General features: G+C 42.7%; 1 protein-coding gene and 1 non-coding gene across 2 annotated transcripts in view; one reads left to right on the forward strand and one right to left on the reverse strand.

Annotated features, from left to right (window-relative positions):
* The window catches only part of FRMD4A (FERM domain containing 4A), a 366,806-nt gene that overhangs the window by 52,608 nt on the left and 292,801 nt on the right, over positions 1-21,397 (forward strand). The gene's annotated exons all lie outside the window — the stretch shown is intronic.
* TRNAE-CUC lies at positions 4,153-4,225 on the reverse strand. The gene has a single exon. It is a non-coding gene; the product is annotated as a tRNA-Glu (tRNA).

Raw genomic sequence — 21,397 nt, forward strand, 5'->3', positions numbered from 1 at the left:
TAAGATTCCACATGTAAGCAGTATCATATGACATTTGTCTTTCCCTGTCTGGCTTCCTTCACTGAGTATGATAATCTTGACCATGATAATCATATTGCTGAAATCTGGCTCCCTGCATTTGAAGCCTGATTTCTCCTATGTGGAGGCCACATGATTCCATAACCAGGTGCTGTAAGATGTAGTAATATCTGGATAAGACCCCAGGCCCTGCACCTTTATGGACCATACAGGTTAAGTCAACGCTTAGGGGTGAAGAGTATGACTGAAAGCCAATCCTTCAATGGCATCATCCATTTCCATCTTTTCAAGTGTGCTTAGTCGTTCAATTGTGTCCAATTTTTTGCGACCTCATGAATTGTAGCCTTCCAGGCTCCTCTGTCCATGGGGATTCTTCCAGGCAAGAATACTGGAGTGGGTTGCCATGCCCACCTCCAGAGGATCTTCCCAACCCAGGGATCAAACCCAGGTAGATTCCTTTCCATCTTAGCCACCAGGTAGTCCCAACTTTTCACAGATAAATGGAAATGACCGTGAACTTCAAACATGTATTCTTTTAACCCAAACTACATGTATTGCAACTCACCTGCCTCTGAGCTGAGCTCCAGAAAGAGTCCATGGCCATTTCAGTGCTACATGATCAAGAAGGGAAGTTTAGCAGAGGGAAGGTCAGTGCAGAAATAGACAGTAGACATAACTGATTGCAATTATGATAGCTCCATTATACAACTGTGACTGTGTACACATATTACCAGCCATCATCCTAGAGCCCTAGAAGAGATCCCAAGAAGTGACAGGCCCTGAAGTTTAAGCTTCATTAACATCATGATGAAGCCACCTTTTTTTCCTCCTGCCCGACCGCTTATCATGAGTATGAACTACAGGAGAAATAAGATAAATAAGACCAGTAACCTAAATTATTGCTGTGCCATAAATTGCTTCTGGCTCCAAAGATTAAGAGCACATATGCATGGCATATGTGAGTCTGTTTTAGTTTACTTTTTTAGTTGGATGTCATTCATTTTTTATATTTCTTCATTTTTGGTCTATTTGCAGAAACGGCACCCTTCATGAGAGTTGTTAGCTTTGTTTCTGTTTTTTATTTTTTGAGGCTGCTGAACGAAGTCCAAAGAGGAAATTTACCTGCTCTTCCTGACTTTAGGATATAAGCTGTAGGGGAGAAACTAGGAGTGGAAAAATGTTCCAGTGTATGTTCCCACCTTCCTCTAAGGAGTATGGTTTCTTATGTATATTTAAAATCATCCATGGCTTACCCATCACTTTCTTCTAGAAGAGAATATGGACCAGGAGCCAGAGTGACACCCAGGTTTTGGGAATTTGGGGAGAGTCCTTTTTTATTTATACTGAGAGGTTCTAACCCAGTGCTCTGACACTGCCTCTCTATGGCCCACAGAATCAGCCCTACATTGACCTGTATATACTGAATTTCCCACAAACACTGCCAGAAAAACAAACAAAAACAAAAAGGTCAATGACAGAGGAGACTGCTTTATCACCCTGGGATGGAGTTTACAGTCACAGAAAATGGTTTGTGTATTTTTCTTTTAATAGGAATTGTGCTTCTGAAACTGAGAGGTTCTAGAAATAGGAGTGATTTTGAAACTGCATTTTTATCAACTGTCTGTATGATGAGTTATAATGATGTCAGTGGTAAATTCTTCTAATGATGAATAATTCCTCTAAAAGGGGATTGGGTTTGCAATGATTTATTTGTATCTTCTAAAGCAACTAATACAGCCAGTCTGGGACCAATGGATGATGCCATGATTCCAGGAAACGTTCCCACATGTGCAAAGCTAGGCTTTGATGCTCAATTTGCTATTTTTGCTGTTCCTCTTTCATCATTTCGTTCCGGCAATGTATGTTTTCCAGGGGTTGTGCTTTTTGTATTATTTAGTGCCTACATATGCTGTGGAGCTGAGCCTTTCCTCCAATGATCTACAACATATGTTATAGTTAAAGGGGAAAAAATAGGTTTGCACCAAGCAAAACAATTACCAAATTTGTTCTATTTCTTTCTACCCTTTGTCAAGTCTGTGCATTTGTTTACATCAACCTTTTCTGCCACTCATTACAGCTATTCATGCCCGTTGGTAAAGGTTTATATGAACGCATTTCTGCTGATGTGCTTGAATGTTACACACTCCTTTGCAACTGCATTTTCTTACATTGATAGGAGTCACGTCTTTGCAATAGAACCTCATGAATCTGCAGAGCTCATTCTTGAATTTTCTAGCAATGTATTTGCAAAGTAGGATCTCAGTTTTTACTTTGTTCAGAAAATATTTTTGAGTCTAACATGCAGTAGATTTTCATCCTTCTTGAAAGCACTTTCCTTGGTTCCAGTGAGAAAATACTACTTCAGGGTTTAAAATTAGCTGTCAGTTACTGCATCAAGCAATGCTCACTTTGGGCCAGTCCCTCCCAACAGATGCTAATCTGCTTTGAAAGCATTGTGGAAATCAACTCAGAAGTTTCTCTTTTGACAAATATCACATTACCTTTGAATAATGAAGGCTTCTAAATTTCCACTCAGGTTGGGCTTTGGAAATAATTATCCCAACAAAAGGAGAGTAGCCAGTTTTTTAGTTAAATTGTATGATTGTTTAAAGGTCTTAGGGCTGAGACTGATGGAAACTGTGGGAGATCTAATTTCTCTGCCATTGCCTGGAAATAATGATTATTTAACTAAATGGTGAGTATTTGTCTAATATCCTCGAAATTCCGTCTTCTTCACAAAGCAGTGTCTTTTCAAAAATCCCATTGAGAGACAATTTTCAAACTTCTTAACTTTAAGCAAAACATACATGCATAGAGTCAATAGGGTATTGTCAAATGAATTCTCTTATTTTTGATTCTCAGGGCCAGTGCGTTGGGCGAGGGGTGCGTTATAAATGAGGATACTGCATTGAGGCTCAGAGAAGTTAGTGACTAGCCTCCTGTGGCATAGGATCTCAGCATCTGTGTTATCAACATTTGTTCTGGAGTGATGGTCACCTATTCAAGTGTCACCTGATTTGAAGGCATCTCTTTCTACAGAGTCATTTGAAAGGTGATGGGCAGTAGTAGCTGCAGAAATCCAATATTCTAAAATATATTCCTATCTTTACCAATCAATCTGGGTATGACATATTTCTACCTCAGTTTCTTCACTAAATGATTCATTCATTCATTTATTCAGGTGTTTGCTCATTCATCTAACAAATAATTAAAGAACACCTGCTCTCTGCAGATATTGTGCTGAGTTCTAGAGATGGGAGAGTAAACAAAACTGAACATGGCACCATATTTGTTTACAGATTATATTACAGTGGTGGAGTTCTGACGATCACTCACTCAACAGAACTAATAATTACGCAAACTCACAGGGAATTAAAACTGAATGTCAGTGCTTTGAGGACAAGTTACCTAAGGGCCTGAGAGAGTTTCACTGGGAAACCTACTTGTTCTGTGATATCAAGGAAGGCTTCCTAAGACAATAGATGAGCAGAGGTCTTGTTAATAAAGACAAGTGGGTATGAACTAGGTAAAGGGAATGAGCAGAAACAACACAATGTGCCAGCTTAAAGTTGCTGCAGCAAAAAAGGAGCACAACTAGACTGAATTTGTTAGGCTAACAATCATGCGTCTTTATGTAATAAGTGTAAAGTGATTTATATCATTTACAGTAATGATGTCCATACTGCTTAACCATTGGCTGCTCTTCACTGAGCCTTGTTCTAACCTGGCACTGGACCTTCTGAAAACCAGCTGGCCTGTGTTAGAAGCCTCACCATCCAGTCTTAGCTGGAAATTTTCTTTATTCTCAAGGCTATGAGCTCATCTCCACACCAGATGGGTTCCTAATAAATGATGATTGTGCAATCTGATTATTTTCGTCATGCTAGCTCTCTTTGAAAGATGGAAGATGGAAGCAGGGCATGGGATCTCTTTATCATCTTTCTAAGTTGGAAGAGAATTTCCTCATTATGTTCGCACACCCTGCATTTTGAGAGAAAACATACAGTGTGGAACTAGGCAGTTCTGCCCTAAGGGTCCACTAACACTAATGGGCTTTTAATATTTATTTATTTGGCTGCACCAGATCTCAGTTGTGGCACACAGGATCTTTTAGTTGCGGCATGTGAGATCTAGTTCCCTGACCAGGGATCGAACCTGGGCCTCCTGCATTGAGAGTGCAGAGTCTTAACTACTGGACCACCAGGAAGTCCCAATAGCAATTTAACTGTAGACAATCAATTCATTTTCCTCACCAGGTACATGAATTAAAGTAACTGGGCTTCTGGAATAGATACCTTGGAAATCTCAGTGACTTAACACAACAGAAATGTAGTTTTCACTCATAGTTAAGTCTAACTTGTTCTGGTTTGCATACAGCCCTCCCCAGAATCATTCAGGGTCATCTCATGACTAGTCCCTCCTCTAGGGTCTCAGTGGCCTATTTATTTAATAAAGAAGAACAGGGCAGAGAAGCACCCTTAGAGTTTTTCATGGTCCAGACCTCAAAGTAGAACTCTTCCCTTATACTCACATAACATTGGCCAGAAGGTGGTCACATGACCACCCCCACCTGCTAGGAAAACTGGGAAAAACAGGTGGGTACCTGGCCCACCTATTGCAGTGGGCTTAGGGCTTGTGCCCCGAGTCAGTGAATTAGGTAATCCCAAACCCCAGAGCACATCTTCTCATCCAGAAAACAAATATCTCTATTTACCACCTACTGTTATCTTCAGGAGACTTCTTTTGTGACTCAGATGGTAAAGAATTGCCTACAATGCAGGAGACCTGGGTTATCTTTAGGATTGAATGAGGCATTACATATAAAATACTTAGAGCGAGTATGATAAATAACACCAGCTCAATAGATGTTAAGCTATTATTATTAATTTATTCATTTGCTATAAAATAAGAGCAAATTTAAAGGTGCCTGAGCCTTTTGTATCATCTACTCTGAGAAATGAATGGGGATATAAAACAATATTCTTTAAATTCTAAATGAAGGAAAAAAATACTCAATTTCCAAAATGTGTACAAGATTGTTCTTCATGAGCCTCCTTTCAGTTTCCAGGGATAATTTAAGGAAGTCTTTTTACAGACAATTATGTCAAGAAGTAAGCTGTGACCCAAGATTCTAAGTAGGTAATTTTGGTATCTTAGGTAGTGGTGGCCTCTGGGGACCCAGCGCTGAATGAGAGTCCCAAGGTTGGTGTTTCCTAGAAATCTGAAGGGCCCTCTGATCTATCTTCCCCGCCAAGCCTGGATCCAAGCACGCCTCTCCAATACCAGGTAGCTTTGTTTGTGCTTTCTAGGCGAGCATTTGCTTTGCGATTTCCCTGTTTCAGGGCAACCACTGTGGCTTTTTTGAGCAGCATCTACTGGTTTGGGCCAAATTACCTGCAGTTTGCTTTCTCTCTTAGCCAAGTCCAGAGGGCAGGGCACCTCCCACCCCCAGCATTTTCCAAGCAAGAGGCTGTCCTTGTTGCTCTCCAGGCCTGGGGTGAAAATCACACCTGACATTTCATGTGAGGGCTCTGATCCAAGCATAGCAGCAGAGGGTCAGCAAGTGCCAGCTCTCACGGTGTGCTCAGAGGCAGGTCTAGAGGATCCTGATGAGGTAGATATGACCTCCTTGAACCCCTGAGGTTACATTTAGTTTCCTCCTGTGCCCACAAAACCTTAGCTAAACCCTTGGAAAAAAAAAAATTGGCTCAGCTGTTGTGTCACAACTTGGCCTTGCTCTTAAATGTCACTGCAGGGTATTGAGATAAAATCTTAAAAAAAAAAAAAAAAAAACAGCTTTTGAAGAAGGTGGATAGACATTATCTGATTATCATTGAGAGAGAAGGTTGCTGAAAAAAGATAGTGAAAATTCCAGCCCTTGTTGTCTAATAAATTTCCCTTATATTAAGCCACTTTGTAAAATAAAATACTTGGAGTGCTGGGGAATATCATTAACTTCAGTTCAGTTCAGTTCAGTCGCTCAGTTGTGTCTGACTCTTTGCGAGAGTAATTCCTTCTCTTCTGCCAAGGCTATATTGCAAGCACCCAAGGAAACTACTTGTCGAGACTGGTGGTGACCATAAAACTAAAATAAATTGAAGGTATTTATTGAGTTATGCTCCAAGCACTTTGTTGTGGTCGTTGTTTAGTCACTAAGTTATGTCCAACTCTTTTGCAACCCCATGGCAGGTTCCTCTGTCCATAGAATTCTCCAGGCAAGAATACTAGAGTGGGTTGCCATTTCCTTCCCCAGGGTATCTTCCTTACCTAGGAATTGAACCTTCATCTCCTATATTGGCATGTGGATTCTTTATTGCTGAGTCACCAGGGAAGTCCTCTAAGTGCTTTACATATACATTAATTTTCTCCATGATCCTGTAGCTACTATGATTATCCCCTTTTACAGGTAAGAAAAGGGAGGTTAGGTCACCCAACCCAAGGTCTTGCAGCTCTTAAGAAACAATCGGAGGCCAGGTATCTAGTGACTGTAGAAATCACCTGTTGACATTCTGCGTTGCTAGCCATCTACCACCAGGAGATCCCTTATGTTGCCACCCTTGGCTCCCACAGCCATTTGAGTGATGAGTATTGGGTCACCACGTCTTGGCATATTTGATAATCCTTGCAATACAGCCCTTGGGTGGCCTTTGTCTCCTAGAATTCCCTATCTGCAGTTTCTTTGTTGTGGTTGGGATTGAAGGATTAAAACAGAGCTCTTTTTCATTGCCTGAAATTTCTGCCTCCTGGGCTAGATTCTATTACCTTGGTCTGAGTTAGAGGTTCTTGATAATAATAGCTGACAATTACTTAAGGATCCATATATGTGCTTTTTTGGGCTTCCCTTGTGGCTCAGCTGGTAAAGAACCCAGCTGCAATGCAGGGGACCTAAGTTCGATCCCTGGGTTGGGAAGATTCCCCTGGAGAAGGGAAAAGCTACTCACTCCAGTATTCTGGCCTGGAGACTTCCGTGGACTGTATAGTCCATGGGGTTGCAAAGAGTCAGACATGACTGAGCGACTTTCACTTCACCATATGTGCCTTTCACAGGTTTATACTTAATCTTCAAGGCTACCAGACGAGAGGGTACCATCACAGTCCACCTTTATACATGAGGCAACTGAATCACCATGAACTCAATGTTTCTTACTCAAGATCAAACAGCTGGCGAGCTGTGGAGCCAAGATTCAGACCAAGTCAGTTTGACTTCAGAGTTCAGAATTTGAAGCACCAGGTGCTACAGCTGATGCTGGGGTGCTGACTGCACATCTGATTTCGTGGGATCCTTGCATTACCTCCTTGTTGCTTTTGTTTCAGTTTCACAGTCACCTCGTTTACAGCCATGTCAACCGTAAATGCAGATGTTCTGGGCTCGTTTCACTCATGACGTAGTTCTTAATTGGAGCAGGGCGGCATGGTACTTATGAATCTCCGCTCTAACAAGTAATAGCTATGTGATCATTATCTTGTTACCGAGCCTCAGTTTCCTCCACTGTAAAATGGGGATACATAAGAGCTCACAATTGTGTTGTCATGAGTGAGATATTAACATAAAACTCTTAACATCATTCAGGTGAACAGGAAACATTCAATAAAAGGAAGTTCTGTGGTGGCTCAGATGTAAGGAATCTGTCCATGTTCAAATCCCTGTATTGGGAATTCCCCTCGAGAAGGGCATGACAACCCGCGCCAGTATTCTTGCCTGGAGAATTCCATGGACAGAGGAGCCTGGTGGGCTGTACAGTCCACGGGGTTACAAAGAGTCAGACACAACTGAGTGACTAACACCTTCACTTTCATTGTCATTATTGGGTGGCTCAGTGGTAAAGAACCCACCTGCCAGTGCAGGAGACCTAGGAGATTCGTGTTTGATCCCTGGATCGGGGAAGATCCCCTGGAGGAGGGCTTGGCGACCCACTCCAGTATTCTTGCCTGGAGAATCCCATGGACAGAGGAGCCTAGAAGGCTACACAGTTCATAGGGTCACAAAAAGTTGAACACAACTGAAGTGACTTAGCATGCACCCATTGCCATTGTTAACGTTGCTCTTTTACATTTGAATCAGCAAACATTGACTACGTTCCAACAGTCAGTGTACTAGTACTGAGAAAAACAAAAGCCTCAGCAAGGCATTTGCTTCAAGTTTCAAACCAGCTGCGTAAATCGGTCAGGTGAGCAGAAAAAAGATAACTAGAGATGTGTGGCAGTAGCAGATAGAGCCCAAGTAAGAAGTTCAGACAACAAATCCTGTGGGATTTCAGAGAAAGGGATAAGAGCTCAGAGCCAAATCAGGGAGGAAGACAAAGACCAGGCAGGATTTAGCTAGGCTATAGGAGAAGAAAAGTTTCCCAAATAGAAAAATTATTACAAATACTGGAAAAGATGTAGGAGAAACAACATCCGATGTATTCACAGTTGCCATATATGATCAACTTTCTAAGTGGCTAGCAGTACAGAGGAAGCGAGGGAGAGTTTTGGGGCCAGAGAGATACAAGGACCAAAATAGGACTGAATGGAATGGGGAAGTGAAGGGAGCAAAAAGGCTAGTGATTTACTCAACCCCATGAATTAATATTGCAGCCAGAAATAACACCAAGGATTCCCAATTCCCAGCTAGATTCTCAATATGAGACAGTTTCCCCCTCCTTTTTCTTTAGACTCGGCTTATGATGAAGTACAAGCCAAAGAGAAGCAGGAAGATTTATAAACATTAACAGTCGGGCAGACGAGTCTTTCAAAGGAGCCTGCCTGTTTGTTGAATCTTTCAGCTTCAAGACACAGTTGCCTTCCGACACCTGTCCATACAGAGTCAGGGCCACCCCAGGAGAGAGCGCTGAGAGAGAGCGCTGATCTTGTTATTAACCGACTGTTTGGGTCACTGGTTCAGGGCCTGCTGATTCTTTCCAGGACTTTCTAAGCCAGTTATTTAGCAAGAATGTTCTGGATAAAGCAGACACTCAGTTCTCAGGAACTGAGGAAGTACCCAGTGTGGGGGCTAGAGGGAGGGTCACAGCTGAACATGGAACTCATTGTGAATCTCAGTTTTCAAAAATGCTCAAAGTCTCCTGCTTTCTGTCCCTCCCAAGCACTTGATGAGGCCAAGACTCAGGGAGAGTCCATTTGTTTTATTTTTCTCCTCCAGCCTTGTACAGTTCTCCAAATCATTCATAATGCTCAGAAATGCATGTCAGTTTATTTGTATCTTAAAAGCCACTACTAAATCCATTTTTTGTGCCACCAGAAAAAATAAACAGCCATACATCCACAATTATTTCTCTTTTTTCCAGCTAGTTATTTTTTTCCAGTTTCTTGAGGTGTAACTGCCATATAGCACTGTATCAATTTAAGATGTACAGCATAATGACTTGCTTACATATACTGTTGAGTGGTTACTGCAGTAAGTTTAGTGAACATACATCATCTTGCATGCTTGCTAAGTCTCTGCAGTAATATCTGACTCTTTGCAACCCTATGGACTGTAGCCCACCAGGCTCCTCTGTCCATGAGATTCTCCAGGCAAGAGTACTAGAGTGAGTTGTCATGCCCTTCTCCAGGGGATCTTTCCCTCCCAGGGGTTGAACCTGCGCTTCCTGTGACTTCTGCATTACAGGCGGATTCTTTACCACTGAGCCACTGAGAAAGCCCATCATCTTGCAAAGATACCAAAAACAAGAGAGAGAGAGAGAAAGGAAAAAACCGTTTTTCCTTGTGATAAGAAGTCTTGGGGTTTGCTCTTTTAACAGCTTTCATATAGCATGCTGCTGCTGCTGCTGCTAAGTCGCTTCAGTCGTGTCTGACTCTGTGCGACCCCATAGACGGCAGCCCACCAGGCTCCCCTGTCCCTGGGATTCTCCAGGCAAGAACACTGGAGTGGGTTGCCATTTCCTTCTCATACAGTAGTGTTAACTACAGTCATCATGACATATGTTAAATTACATCCCCAGTATTATTTATCTTATAACTGAAAATTTATACCTTTTGACTATTTTCATCCAATTCCTCCTGCCTCCCTACCCATGCCTCTGGTGGCCACAAACATGATCTCTTTTTATATGAGTTGGTGGGGTTTTTGTTGTTGTGTTTTTTAGATTCCACAGATAGGAGCGATCATACATTACTTGTCTTTCTCTATTTGACTCTTTTCACTTAGCACAATACCCTCAAGGTCCATCCACGTTGTTACAAATGGCAGGATTTCCTTCTTTTCTTATGGATGAATAATATTTCTTTGTGTATGTATACCACAACTTCTTTATGTATATATCCATCACTATGGACTCTTAAGCTTATTTGCATGTCTTGACCATTGTAAATAATGGGAGTAAACATGGGAGCTACTTGTAATTTTAGATTAGCATCATGGTGTACCTGAAATAAGCAGAGACTTGGTGTCAGACTGATTCAGGTCCAAATTACCTGTCTCCACCAAACAGAGGTCCATCATCTACCTGTTGCATGAACCTGGCAGGCTCCATAGTTGTCTTGAGACTTGGTTTCCTCTTCTGTAAAATGGGGTAACACTCAATTTCTTGTAAGCTTGTTTTGAGGATAAGACATCCTCCCTAAAGCACTCAGCATATTGTGTTCCTACAGGAGATGCTCAATAAAGGGTAGCTGTTTCATTATTAACACTTCATTCATCATTTGAGCATTCTTGGAAATCCAGCTTTGCTGGGAAGGCCCTCTGCAATAGCTTTAGAGATAAATGTGAAAGGGCTCAACAACATAAAAACCACCTTGATGTTTTTCACATGCATTACCAATTTCAAACCAAGAGCAGGAGAGCCTGGAAAATATAGAAATATTTTTCAGATGTACTACTTTATATATAAGAAGAATGTCCTTCCCCTCCTAGCACTGGCTACGAATCAGTACCCCTCTTCTCTCCAAGGGTGCCTTTCTGGCAGGCTGGGTCTCTCCACTATGGAGCAGTTTCTCAGTAGGGTTTTTAATACACGAGAAATTCTAAGACAAAATACACCCCAGTAGGGCACTGGGTCCAAATTGGCAGGTAAGCCTGCATCAGGTGACAGCTCCGCTATTACAGTGTGTTTTTAATTAAAGAAGGAATTGCAGCCCCGGACTTCAAGGTGAATTACCCAGCCCCATGTGAAAGCCCGCAGGCTAATAGTACGACTCTTCTGGGACCAGAGGTCCTTGAGCCAGAGAGCGCCTTCTCCACTCCTGCACTGTTTTAGCCTCACCAGCCACCAGATTCTTCTTCACGTGTTTACATTTCAGGAACTTGGGTTAAAGGACGGTAGATGGTTAAGTAGCATTTAGGAGCAGAATTATTCCAATTGGATAGAACGACTACCTTACACATTTGGACATGATGTATGCTTTGTTAAGATCCATGGCATTTGGAAAATGAAGCCAATCCAAGAAAGAAAATCATGGCTAAGGCTAAAAGAATCAAAGTCAAGGTCCTTTATTAGGAGAAAATTCAAACTGCTTTTTAAAAGAATTCATTGGAGTTTAGTTGCTTTACAGTGGTGTATTAGTTTCTACTGTACAGTGCAGTGATTCAGCTATCCCTATATATATATATATATATATATCCCCTCTTTTTTGGATGTCGTTTCCATTTAAGTCACAAAAGCATTCAGTAGACTTCCCTGTGCTGTGCAGTAGGTTCTCACTAGTTATCTATTTTCTACACAGTATCTATAGTGTATAGGCGTCAATCCCAATCTCACAATTCATCCCACCACCCCACCCTTTCCCCCTTGGTGTCCGTACATGTGTTCTCTATGTCTGTGTCTCTACATCCACGTTGTAAATAAGATCATTTATGCCAATTTTTTCAGATTCCACATATATGTGTTGATATATGATATTTGTTTTTCTCTCTTCAGTGAGTACGACAGTCTCTAGGTCCATCCATGTCTCTACAAATAAGCCAGTTTCATTCCTTTTGATAGCTGAGTAACATTCCACTTTATATATGTACCACATCTTTTTTATCCACTCCTCTGTTGATGCACATTTAGATTCTTTCCATGTCCTGGCTACTGTAAACAGTGCTGTAATGAACATTGGGGTGCACGCAAACTGCTTTTGAAGACAATGTGTTGATCATTTCTAGCCTGCCTGAGACCTAAAGTATCACAAGTTAAAAGGGTAGCAACAGAATCCGACTGCATACACGTGGGTAGTTTCACGTGGGTGCTCTGGGTGAATTTGATGCAGGGTTTTGGACCCCGGGGTTCTGTGATATACTCCAGGTGTGACCTTGGCAGAGCTGACTGAGGACCGCATCACACAGGCTGCCAGCAGGAGGAGATGGGGGTGTCCTGCCATAGGACTGTGACACCCCGTCTGGGTGGGCTCTGATGGTTGAGGGGCCATGCTTCACCTAGAGACCCATTCCCGTTTCTTGAACAGCCAGAGCGGTGAAAGCACTATAGGGAGTTTTGAAAGAGGTATCTTATTTATTTCTGTACAAACCCAGAGAAAAGCAGTGCAGACTTGGTGAAGTGAAAACTCCATACATCTGAGTCTATTTCTGCCGTGACTTCCTAGCACAGTTATAGATGATTCCTTTTTGCTCCAGATATATTTTTTTTGGTAAAGAAGGAGTGAGGACAGGTGGCTGCCTTGTGGTTATTCTTTCAAAGTGAACTTCTTGTCTGATTATGATAGGCTGAGTTCTGAGTTTTTACAAAGGCTAAAAATTGCTGCTGCTGCCAGGGTAACAACAATATGTAGCTCTTTCTTTTCTTGGGGAAAAACTTGCCATAGCTCACTGTAGAATAGAAAGGGAAATGCTGCACAGATTACAGGAAAGTGTTCACAAGGTGATGGTATGTGGGAACAAAAATAGGATACACAACCCTTCAGACACAGGAATTCCCATTTCACAAAGAGAAGAACATTCGTTTTGAAAACTCAGGTAGAAGAGAGTGTTATGACAAAAAGTAGGATATGTGTGCTTCCCATATGTCAGGTATGAAGTTGTATGTTCTCAGATATAATTTAACTTAAAAAATATTTATTCATTTGCTTGTGTCGAGTCTTTGTTATAGGGCTCGTGCTCAGTAACTGTAGCCAGGGACTTAGTTGTTGCATGGCATGTGGGATCTTTTGGAGAAGGCAATGGCACCCCACTCCAGTACTCTTGCCTGGAAAATCCCATGGATGGAGGAGCCCGGTGGGCTGCAGTTCATGGGGTTGCTAAGAGTCAGACACGACTAAGCGACTTCACTTTCACTTTTCACTTTCATGCATTGGAGAAGGAGATGGCAACCCACTCCAGTGTTCTTGGCTGGAGAATCCCAGGGACGGCCGAGCCTGGTGGGCTGTCGTCTGTGGGGTCGCACAGAGTCGGACACGACTGAAGCGACAGCAACTTGTGGGATCTTAGTTCCCTGAACAGGGATCAAACCTGTGTCACCTATTGTTATCATCCTACCTTCAAACAGCATTGTTTAAAGAATGTCTTATATCTAATCTTGAGTGAGAAAATCAGATCTTGCTTGTTTTCCTATCTTCTCTGATGCTAGATCAACACTGTGTTAAGTTAGCTGAATTTCAGTGAAGGAGATAAGGAAAGACAGAGATGAAATCTGTTCAGACTTAGCCTTTCGTCAAGTTAAAACCAGTCTTTGAGTCACTAATCAAGATGATGCCAGAAATAACATTACACTGAAACAGGAGGGAAATTCAGCCAGAACAACTAAAGCAAAGTGTCCCCCACCTTTCTATTTTTCGCCTCCGCCTGACTGGGAATTCAGCATCCCCCAAAGCTGCTCATCTGGGGCAAGATGTTAGGGTGTGTGCCTGTTTTTCATCTCCACAGGACCAGCTGTGGGTGGAGGAGAATTCCTCACACAGGATCGGGTCACACTGCATTTACCCAGAGGGCTCTTTCCTGGGGAAATCGTCTGTGTGTTGCAAAGTCAGTAACTCTGCTAATTAAAGAAACGTTTTCTGAGATGCTGTGATCTGTCATAAGAAGTATTGACTCTTGATGACACGGGGAATGACTAGCATCTCGTTTCATGCATTCCAAAGAGAAAGATACACAGATGTGAATGTCTTTTCTCCATACCCATCGCTTCTGAAACAAGATGCTGAGAAATCTCAGAGTAGGAAAACTGAGTATAAAGGGAAAACACTCACATTGCGCCGCTACTCTCAATACGTAGTCACATCCAACTCTTTGAGACCCCATGGACTGTAGCCTGCCAGGCTTCTCTGTCCATGGGACTTCCCAGGCAAAAATACTGGAGTGGGTTGCCATTTTCTTCCCCAGGGGATCTTCCTGACCCAAGGATTGAACCTGCTACCAGGGAGTACTTTGCTATATTACTGCTTCACTCCTGACACCACAAGTGAGGGTTTTCCACACATCAGGCAGTTCTGAGACACTATTTACCTCAGTTTTGATACTATCTACCTAGAGATAGCATCAGATACTACAGGTGAAGAGGTTAGCCTCACAGGACCACCCCACCACCACCACCACCACCCTTTTCAGATGCCAGCTGCAAGTACAGGTTGTGACCTATGCATCTGATCAACTGCAGATCAGAGGTTACACCACCACCTCCCAAGTTCCATTAATTGCTAGAGTGGCTTATAGAGCTCAGGAAAACAGTTTGTTCAGTCACTCAGTCCAACTCTTTGTGACCCCATGAACTACAGCATACCAGGCTTCTCTGTCCATCAACAACTCCCAGAGCTTGCTCAAACTCATGTCCATCAAGTTGGTGATGCCATCCAACCATCTCATTCCCTGTCATCTCCTTCTCCTCCTGCCTTCAATCTTTCCCAGCATCAGGGTCTTTTCCAAGTAGTCAGTTCTTGGCATTAGGTGGCCAAAGTTTTGGAGCTTCAACTTCAGCATCAGTCCTTCCAATGAATATTCAGGACTGATTTCCTTTAGGATTGACTGTTTAATTCCTAGATAAACTGGTTTACCATAAATGGATAGTACTCATGGACAGCCAGATTGAAGAGACGCACAGGGCAAGGTATATTGGGTGGTGGGTGTGTGTGTGGGGGGGGATGGTGAAAACATTCCACACCCTCTTTAGGCGCCACCCTCCCAGCAGCCCTACCTGTTTACAGACCCAGAAGTTCTCTAAACACCATGCTTTGATGTTTTTTATGGAGGCTTCAAAGTGTAGGCATAATTGATTAAATCATTGGCAATTTTTTAAATTGGAGTATAATTGCTTTATAATGTTGTGTTAGTTTCTGCTGTACAAGGAAGTGAATCAGCCAGCCTCCCTTCCTCCTACCCTCCACGCCATCCCTCTAGGTCATCACAGAGACCAAGATAAGCTCTGTGCTATACAACAGCTTCCCACCAGGGATCTATTTCACACATGGTAGTGTATACATGTCAACACAGCTCTCTCAATTTGTCCCACTCTCTTCCTCTCGTGTGTCCACGCATCTGTTCTCTATGTCTACATCTCTATTCCTGCCCTGCAAATAGGTTCAACAGTACCATTTTTCTAGATTCCATATATATGCATCAATACGATTTTTTTCTCTTTCTGACTTACTTCACTCCGTATGACAGACTGGTAGTTGGTTCAACCTCCAGCCCCTCTCCCCTTCCTAAAGGTCTCAACCCTCTAATCTCGCAGTATTTTCCCTGGCAATCAGTCCCAGTTCAGTCGCTCAGTTGTGTCTGACTCTTTGCGACCCCATGGACGCCAGGCTTCCCTGTCCATCACCAATTCCCCAAGCTTGCTCAAACTCATGTCCATCAAGTTGGTGATCCCCTTCCTTAGGAGCTTTCCAAAAGCCACTCCAGTAACATAAACTCAGGTGTAGTTGAAAGGGGCTTTTTACGAATAACAAAAGACATCTCATCACTTTTATCACTGAAGATATCTGAGGGTTTTAGCAGCTCTGTGCCAGGAACAGGGATGAAGACCAAATATATATTTCTGATAAATCATAACATTACACCCAGTTTCAGTTATCAGCCTGGTGGTATTGTGTTTGTTGTTGTGTTTAGTTGCTAAGTTGTGTCCAACTCTTTGCAACTCCATGGACTGTAGCCCACCAGGTTCCTCTGTCCATGAGATTTTTCCAGAATACTAGATTGGTTGCCATTTCCTCCTCCAGGGTTTCTTCCCAACACAGGAATCAAACTCATGTCCCGTGCATTGGCAGGCCGATTCTTTTACCACTCAGCCACCAGAGAAGCCAGCCTGTAGTAGTTATTAACTGTCACCAACTCTGGGACTCAGTGTCTTGTATATGGAAATAGGGATTTATAAAATCTACCCAGTAGAGTTGATGTGAAGATCACAAGCTTTGTGAATCATAAAAGATCTTACAAAATTTGAGTATGTTTGAAACTTTGGAAGAATCTTGGCAGTATCGATTCTTGTCTGCATTATGTTTTTATTGATAAAATATGATACTGGACTTGAGCTGCTAGGACCCATATTTCCGATCTCAGGCAGATGAGTACACGAAGAAAACTCTTCTGAAGCCACGTGTTAATTCCTACGTGAACTAAATTACTGTGTAAGTAAGCAAAGCTCGACCTAAAAAAAAAAAAATGTAGTTTTAGAAAATGCAGAAAACTTCTAATTTAGAATAAGATGAAACTCCTCTCACAAAACTCCCCATACCAAAGTCAACAACTTCTTTGCCCTGGGTGTCCTCGTTCAGCAGAATGGTGCAGTTTTTACCAAAGATCAGTCAACACTGACACATCATAATCACCCAAAGCACACAGTGTATCTTAGAGTTCACTCTTGACGTTGCACATCCTATGGGTTTAGACAAGAGTAAAATGGTGTGTATCCATCGTTATAATCAGTGTCCTAAAACTTTGCTCTGTCTGTTCATCCCCAACCCCTGCCCAAAGCACCTGATCTTTTTTATTGTCCCATAGTTTGGCTTGCTGATTGTTTTCCTACAACCATGATAGGCCGTCCATGTTGATTTTTTTTTTGGGGGGGCATACCAAAATGATTGTTTGTGGGTTTGTTTGTCTCTTTTTTAAATTGAAGTATAGTTGCTCTACAATGTCATGTTAGTTTCAGGTGGTGGCGTTGATTTTCAGTCACTAAGTCGTGTCTGACTCTTTGCAATCCCATGAACTGCAGCGTGCCAGGCTTCCCTGTCCTTCACTATCTCCCAGAGTTTCCTCAGACTCATGTCCATCGAGTCGGTGATACCATCCAACCATCTCATCCTGTCACCCTCTTCTCCTGCTGGCTTCAATCTTTCTCAGCATCTGAGTCTTTTCCAGTGAGTCAGCTCTTTGCATCAGGTGGCCAAACTATTGGAGCTTTAGCATCAGTCCTTCCAGTGAGTATTCAGGGTTGATTTCCTTTAGGATTGACTGGTTTGATACCTTTGCTGTCAAAGGGACTGTCAAGAGCCTTCTCCAGCACCACGTTTCAAAAGCGTCAATTCTTTTGTGCTCAGCTAGCTTTAGGTATACAGCACAATGATTCAGTCATACATATTTATATATTCCTTTATAGACTCTCTCTTTGTAGATTATTACAAAATATTGAGTGTAGATGCCTGTGTTATACAGTAGGTCCTACTGCTATATAGTAGGTCCTCAGTTATCTATTTTATATATAGCAGCATGTGTATACTAATCCCAAACTTCTAATTTATCCCATCTTGAGCGCCCACTTCCCCTTTGCTAACCATAAATTTGTTTTCTATGTCTGTGAATCTCTTTCTGTTTTGGCAATAAGTTCATTATTTTAAAATACATGCTGATTTTTAACTGATCACTTTATAGCTCAGCTGGAGAAAGGTGGCAAAAGAAAAGAAGCACAGATTGGAGGATGTAAAAGAAAAGATGAGAAAGAAGACTGGTTTCTATTCCCATGGTAACGTGCACTCAAGTTGCACTAAAAAGTGAGTCAGTGGCCACCAGAGTCTGTAGAGGGGCTCACGGGAGATCAAGTGTGTTCCATGAATAAAAGACACATTTATGTGACTTGGGGAAATGAGGGAAATGGACAAGTGACCATCACACCACCCAGAGAACCTGAAATCTCTGTGATGAGGGGAAAATATTCTGCCATGTCAGGAGGTACCTCCAGTATCAGCTAGCTTCTGAGAAGGAGGTAGAGAGAACAGGGGATTTGGGGAAAGCTCTGCATCTCAGTGCTTGGTTTCAGCATAAAATGTGCTCCTTGATTTCAGGGAAGGACTTGTCTGGAAAGTCCAGCTGAGTTAATTCTTCTAGCCCTGAGCTTAGGAAGCAACCGCAAGTTATCCCAGCTGCCTGGTGGTCAGGCACACTGGGTCAGGGCAGGGCTACCATCAAGCAGAGTTCAAAGCAGATCTGATCCCTTCCTTTGCCCCTTTGGGTCCCAACTTATCATTGTGCACCCCAAAATTATTCCACACCTGTGTGTGTTAGTTGCTCAGTCATGTCCAACTCTTTGCAACCCCATAGACTGTAGCCCACCAGGTTTCTCTGTCCATGGAATTCTCCAGGCAAAAATACTGGAGTGGGTTGCCATTCTCTTCTCCAGGGGGATCTTCCTGACCCAGGGATCAAACCCAGGTCTCTCATGTTTTCTGCATTGCAGGCAGATTCTTTACCATCTGAGCTACCAGGGAAGCCCTAAACCACTTGGTATATCACTCTGCGAGTGAGGAAGGCAAATCATAGGGATGTGTACATAATGCTTGGGCTCTGATTCATGACTTTGGTTTCAGCCAGAGGAACGTAAAACTGATGCATTTTCCTAGCCTGTTCTGGCTTCTTCCTCAACGCCTGCCAAGTAAGCAAAAAAGTGAAGGACTTACTTAGTTGCTGGTGATAATTGGATAAGGAGAAAGAAAGGACAGCCAAATGCAGAGATTCCCCTCCCCCCATCTAAATGTGGAGGTGGCAGGATTGCTAGGACTGACCCTGAATATATAATTGAGCAAGCTTTATTGAACTGCTTGTCACTCTGAGCATGTAAGTTCTCCCAGCCCGGTTTACTTAACATACTGTTCCAGAGGCAGAAACTGGTTTGAATTTGAACCTCCCCAGAGCCCTGCCTGGCATATTTGCAGACAGTGGTGCCCGTGAGACATCTCAAACTTTACAACTCGATATTTAAGCATTTATGAAACTTGAACTGTGTTCCATTAAAATGAAAAAAAAAAAAAAAAGGTGGTGGGGGGATAGGCAAAAAAAAAAAAAATATCCTGAGACTTCCAGCAAGGGTAATTAGCCCCAAATGTTTCATAAAGGATTTGATGACATTCTAGTTTTAAGATTCTTTCCCAGATCTGTTGTAGGAGGGAACGAAAAGAAAGGAACTTATGAAAAATTTACCATTGCTTTAAAAAAGAAAAACAAAAGAACTGTATGAGCAAACAAAGTGGCTGGACCCAAATTTAAGAGAAACCTAACCACACAAAGCTCGTCCCAGGGTAGAAGATTAAAATTTTACTGGACAGAAAATATTTAAGACACTGACTTGGCAGTTTTCACCTACCACACCCTAGAAATGCCTTTTAAAAAATCTCCTTGTCTACTGACTCTACGTGTGCCCGTTGGGTCCAGGTTTGGCTTTGCCCAGCCACCCTCTAGTTAAGATGTGCTTCTCAGGCGTTACTCCCACCATGCCAATGCTGGTAGAGAGGCATGAGGGGCTATAATGACAGAAACGCTCCAGAAGAACTGATGCTGATGTCCACCCACATGACATCTCATCAGCATGGCACCACCTGATAGCACTGACCTTCCTGGATGAGGGCCACACTTCAGGACTGTCCCCAGCAGCCCCAGGGGGCCGAAGACTCAGATACTCAGATATCTCACCAAGACTCAGATACTCTGTGTTCCTGATTGAAGGGCTAGGGGCTGCTTTCTGCATGTTGCTGTGGGTACAAGTGGAGAGGACACAGCACTAGGAGGTATTTATCAAGCCTTCCCATGTCACAAAAGAAGCTTCCAGAACAATCCGTCAGCAGCTGAGACAGCAGTTGTCTCCAAAAATATTAATAGCTAGGAACTTCTGAACAGGGGAGTTTTCTGTCCAGTGCCAGGGAGAACACCTTTCATATTTAAACAGGCCAAACACTACTGTGCTCTGTCCACCCTGCTAATGGTGTCCCTGGCTCATAAAAGATCCCCAAGAAATAAAACAGACCTCCCGAATGGTTTCAGTATTCACCTGCTGGGGAAGGGGCTCCTAGACAGAAGGCCTCTCCTGGTTTCGCCAAGTCTTTCACTTTGCTTCCTCCACTTGGAAGAAACACTGCAAGTTCCTCCTGATGTCTGGGTTCTGTAAGACCTTATCTCTTTCAACAGCCCCGTGGATTTTGCCTGCCTTCCCATCTCACAAACAGGAACCCCACTCCAGCGCCTCCTGAGTCAGACTTTCAACACCAGTGTAACCACAAACACCAACCTACTACCTTATCAGGTATTAGGAAAGGCACATAAAATATACTGAATATCAGTATTATCTAAAAGGAATTGAAAGTCTTGGCTTTATAATTACACCAAAACCATTACTTTTGGATTTAGGTCTATTTTTCATCAAATAATCTATTTTGATCAAGAGTTGGCTTTTGTGTCCTCACGCTGGATGTTTCGCCATGGGAAACAGGCCAGTTCTTCACAAATGCCATAGAAAATTGCAAGATGAAATATATAACCCATAGTTTTAGAATGACTTGACAGTGTTTTATAATTCACGAAACTATTCCCCACCCCACTCTGTGTAAGATCAGACACAGTATGACAGAAACCACAACACAGCTGTTTTTCTCAAGGCAAATAAAAGCAGAAGACACAGCTTTTTTTTTTTTTTTAACTCTTTTTCTACAGGAAGGTTTTTCATTTCTGCAGAAAATTCAGAGGCCTCAGCAAAATTCACTCACATCTTTTCTAGGTATCACAATCAGAAATCAAGCCATGTGCCTTAGCCAGTTCAGGTTGTAACAAAACTTGAGACTTAATAATAATAGATAAATTTACTTCTCACAATCTGGGAATTCCAAAATCAAGGTGCCAGCAGATTTGGAGTCCTGTGAGACCCTCTTCCTGGTTCATTGATGGTCTTCTCACTGTGTCCTCACATGGCGGAAGGGGCAAGGGAGCTTCTGGGGTCTCTTTTAGAAGGCGCTAATCCTATTCGCAAGGGCTTCACCCAAAAGCCCCATCACCAAACACCATCACACTGGGGATGAGATTTCAAGATCTGACTGGGGGGAGGAGAGCACAGACATGTCCTGTACACTGCTCCCACTGTGGAAACCCAGATATGCCCTCCACCATCCTCCCTCCTTCCCTGGTGAAGCCTCATTAGCCTGCAGAGAGTCCCTGATCTCAATCAGATGCCTTCAAGCTGGACATGCCTTTCAGACCTGAAGGCATCCTGGGTTCTCAGAGCTCAGCCTCAGCAAGTTCACTCTCCTGTGAAGG

This window comes from Oryx dammah, unplaced genomic scaffold (genome assembly GCF_014754425.2).
Source record: "Oryx dammah isolate SB20612 unplaced genomic scaffold, SCBI_Odam_1.1 HiC_scaffold_10, whole genome shotgun sequence".
Lineage (NCBI taxonomy): Eukaryota > Metazoa > Chordata > Mammalia > Artiodactyla > Bovidae > Oryx > Oryx dammah.